Here is a 7,282-nt window from a genome sequence, read left to right as displayed (position 1 = left end):
TTGTTTGTTTGTTTTCTAAGTGGTTTGAGCTTGAAGTCTCTCTTAGAGCTGCAGAGTGAGTCTAGAAAGTAGCTCAAGTTGGGACAGAAAGAGGAACTGAAGCAGCTCTTGGCTGGACAGCTCTTTCTCCTTATAGTAGAAAAGTAAGTGGCCTCTCCTGTGTCCTCACAGCGCCCAGGCTCAGGGTAGACTGTGCTGAGGTGGCAGCGGAAGGCCAGTGACCCAGCAGAGAAAGCAGCACTGTGTGCATTTTTATGGCCTGGCTTCAAAAGTCATGCACCCGCTTCTATTGCAGTCTCTCAAGTGAGAGTCATAAAAGCCTGTTCACGTTCAAGGTGAAAGAAATAGACTTAAAGTTACAGTGGAAGAAACGTCACACTGTATGCAGGGCATGTGAGATGGAAAATACTGTTGTAGCCATCTTTGGCTATAGTAGTTCCACATGTAGGATGTGCTAACAAAATCAGAGTAGGCAATTGTTTTAAACTAAGATCATCCTGCCCTGGAACTCAACACACCAAATTAAAAGGCAACATAGAGTTACTCATTTAAAGATCCATATCATGAAACTGATCCAAGGCTCTTATCTGACATTTTGAAAAATCAAGAGAATGCGATATACCTATACTTCACAAGAAAGTTCATTGTCATGACAGTGAACTTGTGTCTGTTTTTTTTGTTTTTTTCTTTTCTGTATTTAGGACAGGTTCTATAGGGTCTACAGAGTCTCACTACGTAGATCGGACTCATAGTGATCCTCCTGTTTTCAGCCTCCCAAAGGCTGGAAGTATAGGCACGCGCCACCACTCCCAGTCTCAATCGCTGTCTCAGAGAGCCCTGGGGGTTAGGGCAGGCATGGCAGGCTGGGGATTGAACCCCAGCTGCTGCAGTTGCCTCTGTTTTAATCCTTACATCCTTTAATTTTGTAATCCTCACAAAAATTAACTACATATTATCTGATATTAACCAGTTATTTTACTAATGTCCTTTCTCCCTGTCCTAATTTTTTTTTAAATATTTATTTATTTTTATTTATTACATTTATTTATTGTGTGTGTGTGTGTGGCCAGCTCAGCCCACCAGGGGGCGGGGCTGGCTGGCATGTGGTGCTGGAGGATCGAACCGAGGTCCCTGTGCTTTGCCAAGCTTGTTTCAAGTAGGTGCTTTAGACCACTGAGCCATCTCTCCAGCCCCCTTAATTTTTTTTTAATGCGTTTGGTACAGGGTCTCATTACACACCTCAAGACTTGTAGTGATCCTCCCGTTTTCAGCCTCTCCTGCACTGAGATTACAAGTGTGTGCCACCATGCCCAGAAGCCATCATCAGCTCAGCGTGCCCAGGGGACAGGGCCAGCAAGGCATGCAGAACTAGGGATCAAGCCCCAGTCCCTGCACTTGCCAAAGCAGGCCCCTACTCTGCTGAGCTATCTCACTGGCCCTCCCTTGTGTAAATCTTAATAGTAAAGTAACTGCAATAACCAATTCTCTTTTGTTTAGTTCTTGCTTTTTCAGAATTTCTCTATTACACTAAACTTCACTACTGGAGTGGGAATTGGGGTTGGAGCGTGTGGGGTGTGATGTCTGGGCACTCTGTCCTGGGAGGCCCACTCTTCCTGCGCAGCCAGTGCTGAGGCCCCCCTGCGACCAAGGGCCAGGGGCGAATGAGCTTCTGCACTGCAGCGCTGTCAGGGGAATAAAGGAATTTAAACTTCTCAAGAGCGTGCCTTAAAACCAAAGAAGACAACTGACAGCCAGGGGTCATCTCAAGTTGATTGGCTCTGAGGACAGTTAGAGATCACTGCTCAAGCATAAGTTTTCCTAGGACTGCTACAGACATGTTTATGTAAAGGCTCGGGTGGAATATGTAGTGGAGTGGGCTGCAAAGGACCTGTATGGTTTCCTTACAACGGTTATTTTGGCCCTTACTCCACTGTTCCTAGCAAGTGCGGTCTTGTCCTGGAAATTGGCCAAGATGATTGAAGCCCGGGAGAAGGAGCAAAAGAAGAAATAAAAACATCAAGAAAACTTTGCAGAAGCTAAATGACTGAAAAAAGATTGAAGGGATAAATAGGCTCTGCAAAAAAAAAAAAAAAAAAAAGTCATTTGGGAAATTACACAGCTTTGGAAGGACCCCATAAGTTTCCTTTGGACTTTATGGAAGTTATTACCGTCCATGTAGAAGAATCATTTTGGAATCTGACCTCGATACTGTAGTAACTTTTAGGCCTGGGCATAGATGTTTGTTGGTGACCCCTGGCACTTAATATAGATTAATAATGATTATATTGGTGGAGCATCACTGATGCCAGACCCAGAATACTCTGGAATCCCAAACTCTGTGCACATGGATGTGGCGCCATGAGCAGACGACTCCACAGCTGCCCTCGGATGGGTCTCAATCAAAATATAAAGGCACTAAAAACATTTTTCCTACAGAACATGATTGCTTCAGGATGTCTTATGTATACGCAAATATTCTAAAAAGTGAAAACATCTAAAACATGTCTGGTTCCAGGCATTTCAGAAAAGGCATATTCAACCTGTAGTACAAATTCTTTAGCACTGACTTAGTGCTTTGCCATTTTAAAACATATATTCTAAAATACAAATATCCTGTGGAAACAAATGACTTTTTGAATTCTATTCAATAGTGGTTTAAAAGAGTCCTGTACTTTTAAGAATGTTAAAGTCAAATTTGCTCTCCTTGAAGTGAAAGTTTGCTTGGGCTTAAAAGAGACAGTATATTAATTGCATGTTTCTGTTTAAATCATCATTACTTCTTGGAATCATTCTAACTTTTTCAGAGGAAAGTAATATTAATCAACAAGTACATCTATTTCTGATTTTAGCTTTTCAGACAACTGGTTATTATCAAGACATTCTGCATTTTTTGAAACCCATTTTTTTAAAAAAGTCTTATTTTGTCTATGTATATTACCATCTACTAGATGTAATAATTTTTGTACTTATAAACACTGCCACTTTCTTAGAGATGAGTTGAGTAACACTGATTTAAAACCTGCAGTAACAATGCCAAACACTGCAATACCTTGCAAGCATTTTTTCCTTGTGCTAAAACTGAAATATTCCACATTAAAACTGTCCAAGTTAATATTCCAAGTTAAAATGTATTATCAGATAATGTGCTTATTATATGGATAACACTTGTTTTTCTATTCCATTTTTCATTTTAACTTTCATGGTTATGATGTCCTATACTTCTGTTCAAACAGATTGAGATGAATATTAACACTTTGTTTTTGTTTAAGGAGCTCTGAAAGAGTTAACATGTAAACCATACTGGGTAAGTGGTAAAGACCTAAAATCAGGAAAAATTTGGTTGGGCATAATAGTAATTGCATGAACAGGATAAGTATTTTAAAATGAGGATGCGCTATAGTTAGGTCTAGACTAAAAGATTTTTCAATTATGAACTATAACCAGAACTTTTGACTATTAAACATGACTTTTCTAAATGCATGATCCAGTAATTTTATTTACTGTAGAATTTAGTAGCTTATTAATGTTTACTGCACCTCTTATTGATACAGGGAGAAAAACTGATCCTGCGTGGGTGATCTCCAAACTATATAAGGAACTTCCAAATGACATAGGGAAAAACAATCTCCTGCACGAGTTTGTGTTCTCTAAAACTGAAGAATGAATTTTAGGAACAAATGGAGGTTATGAGCAAAATATATTTATTGAGAGAAAGAAAGCTCCTGTCCAAGAGAGGGACAGGAGAGGGGCCTGAGTGGGTAGTTCCCCGGGAAGCTATCTCTTCCAGGGACTTTTATAGTGTAAACCCATGTGGGACTAAGGTGAAGAGAATGGGAACTCACTTAGGTGGGCAGGAGGTGGGACAAAACTATGGTCAACCAATGGGATTACAAGCGCCATTGTTTTGGTAAAACTGATTAAATCCAGTATCAAATGGGAAAGTGAGTCACATAGCAAGTGGGCATGAATACGGGAAAGGGTCTCTCCCTGTTGGGGGTTAGAATGTGGGACAGGGTCTCTTTCTGTTGGGTGTTGGGCTAGTGACTCCCTTGAATCTTTCCAGGTGATTGATACCTATTTAGAATATCAATCCCAGGTGCTACTCTTTTAGTATGTGTTTGACCTTTAGGTCTGGTTCAAGGCAGGAGCATCTGCCCCTCCCACAGTTGTAAGGCATCTCTTCTTCTGTGTTGTCTCCTTTGAGGGTCTGGCCCAGTCTGACTGCCTGTAATATTTCTATCTAACTCGGCTGCCTGTAATATTCCCCCCCTCTGAAGAAGTAACCTGAACTGTCGTGAAGGGAAATATGGGCGAAGACTGCTCTGGCTTCTTCATGCTGAAATGGGTCATTGTTGTTGACTGGCAGTCAGACATATTTTTCAGAGGTTTTAGCTAAAGGCTCTCGATAGATGACAGGCATTTTTTTCTTGGGTAGACGTATAGTTTTGAGTCTGGAGGAGACAAAGCCAAAGAAACAAGTTAAAAAATCACAACAGGATAATTATGAAAAAGATGAGTTAGAACTTTTTGTAGGTCTATTAGCAAATATCTCTTAAATGTGAGGTTTAATCTCTTTTATCTTTTATGGCCATTGTATATTGTCACAAACAAAATGGCCTTTTATATTTTACTAACTCTATTATTACTTGGGGCACATGAATTGTCAGAAATAGGGAAAACACTGAGTACTCTAGCTTGTAAGTGGGGTCACTGGCTGGGTAACCACCTATGGAGGACCACCGGAGCAGCTCTCCTTGGAAGAATAGGGACTGTCTCCATTTTACTGAACATGACCCTATTTTTTATGTACAGAGCCGGCTAGGCCTTCTGTTTATCAATTGGCCTTAGGTAAATGTAGGCCACCCACCTAGCTCAGCTTACAATGATCACCTTCTTCCCATAATTCTCAGTCAATCCTCCTCAAGCCACTCCCCCACAGAATAAAAACTGGGTGAGGCCCTTGGTAGCTCTCTTGGTTTTGGAAAGCCATCTTTGTGGCTGGACTTAGCGCCCCTTGACTCCCTGATGATTGAAAATATAATTTAGTGTTTTTATTTTTACCGTGGGTTGCATCAAAAGTGGTAGATTGGAATCCACTTGATGGGATTTTAATAACATAACTTTGGGATTACAAATATCGGCTTCTTGGATGGAGGTGAGGATCTGGAAGTGTCTCCTATAACTATTGATAAATCTGTATGAGCATCTATCAAACGTCTAACAGGCTTTTTTTTTTTTTATATTGTCAGTTAACATGGGTTCCTTAGGCTGAGAGGTAAAGACTCATGATCTTATCAATCTGAAACTTTTTTGACTTTATCATGAACACCTTTTTTTTTCTCTAGCAGCTTTGGACATTTCTGCTTGAAATGTTTCTTTTTTTCTGTCTGCATCTAGGAAAGCATAACTTTTTTAATTTTTCTACTGGCCTTCTTTCCCATAGGATGCTAGTATTACTATTTTATTTTTTATCTATAATTTTTTTTCCGGAACCAGGGATTGAACTCAGGCCACTGCGCTTGCCAGGCAAATGCTTATTCCACTGAGCCAGCTCCCTGACTCCCTATAATTTTATTTTGTATCCTCTTTACTATGAAACACCTCAACTCAGACAAATTTATTCCTATAAACCCTTTTAACTTTTATAGCTTGTGTCAGAAATCTGGGGCTCATTGAGCAAGATATAACTTTTTGATTTTAGATTTTACCTGTATAATTACCTGGGTTTTGGTATCTTTTAGGAAGAACAAATTTTTTGAGAAATTAGAGCACATATAATCAAAGCATGAACATTCAAGCTAACAGGTACATTTATAAACTTTGAGACCTAGCAATCGTAACTCACTAGCTCTTAGACCCATTTATTTATGGAGTCTGACAGTTTGCTATAAACTCCTCTAGGTTTAGTTAAGAGAGGTCTCACATGTATTTACTATCAACATAAAATACCTGCATTATATCAGAAATCAACCAGGTTAACTCATATACTTATCATGACATATACTCATTTAGTCAGATTAAACCAATGAAATATCTTTTAAGTCCTTGTACATGAACAACAATACATATTACATTTGGAAAAACTAGTCTTAGCATAATTATGATTGGTTAGTAACCTGAATCTATTGTAATATCTCAGTTATAGCTAAAGCAAGATGTCTTTTAAAATCTTTTTATTGCAGTATGATGACTGGAAGGAAAGTCAGGGCTAGAGAAGGACAAAGAGACCTGTAACAATATCCAGAAATAGGCTGGGTTTTTCTCTAGTCATGATTACTCAGGGCTCCTCCATGGAGATGACAGGTAGAAATAATAGTGCAGCCAGAGGGAAGAGGCAGGCCCAGGGCTCTTTAGTCCTACTGGACCATCTGGGAAGCTGAGTTTGAGCTCTGGGGCCTCCACTTCAGGGTGCAGTCTCACTCCTAGTGGTTACCTTGGCAGTCAGGGCATGGTTTGGGGCCTCTTAAGGCAGTCCCTCTTACAGTGGCCTGGCTTCTGACAGCAGTAGCAGATTAACCTCATCAAGAGATGAACCTCATTGCTGTTGAGCTCTTCTTGGAGCCAAGAGAATCAGACTTAGGGTCTGTTTTGAGGCCACAATAATGACAGCCATTTTCTGATCTCTTTGTTTTTTCTCCCAGTTCTAATTATAGGACATTTAAACAGTTTTTACCAAAGTTTAAATGAGTGGTACAGAGCAAAAGCTATCATTTGTAGCTTTTTTCTAATATTTGGAGCTGACTGAGTAATGAACTTACCTGTAAGAGTGATCTGTCCCTCTCTTTAACTAGCATCTCGGGAAGTATGTCTTACCAGTGCCTCTATTACAAGGAATCAGAGGGGTGTTCATCTTTCTCCTGGTAAATATCTAAAATCTAAAATAACAAGAAGTCTTGGTTTTAGTTTTTAGTCCTACAAGAATACAATGCTTGAAAGAAAATGTCTTTTTCAGTGTCCTGCCCCACTATTAGGCCACCAGGGGTCTGACTATTTGGACTCCAGTGGGAACTGGAAGTTTCACTGGTTGTCTACCTCTTGGCTGTTTAAAATTAACAATATGCTATTCCTCTCCAAATGCAGTAGCAGCTTGTAATGTCTGTATTTTCATAGAAGTCAAATCTTGGTTTAGGATTAACATTATATCTTTTTAATCTAGTTTATAAGTCTGAATAAATTGTCTAAAGACATCAATGTACTTATCAGGGTAATCTAAGGTGAATGAACTGTGGAAGTTCCAAACTGTCTCTTTACTTTTTTTTATAAAAAGTATTGTCCTTGGGCC

The sequence above is a fragment of the Octodon degus genome, unplaced genomic scaffold (assembly GCF_000260255.1).
Source record: "Octodon degus isolate 3935 unplaced genomic scaffold, OctDeg1.0 scaffold00040, whole genome shotgun sequence".
NCBI lineage: Eukaryota > Metazoa > Chordata > Mammalia > Rodentia > Octodontidae > Octodon > Octodon degus.
The sequence above is the reverse complement of the archived record's forward strand: the minus strand, read 5'-3'. Positions refer to the sequence as shown.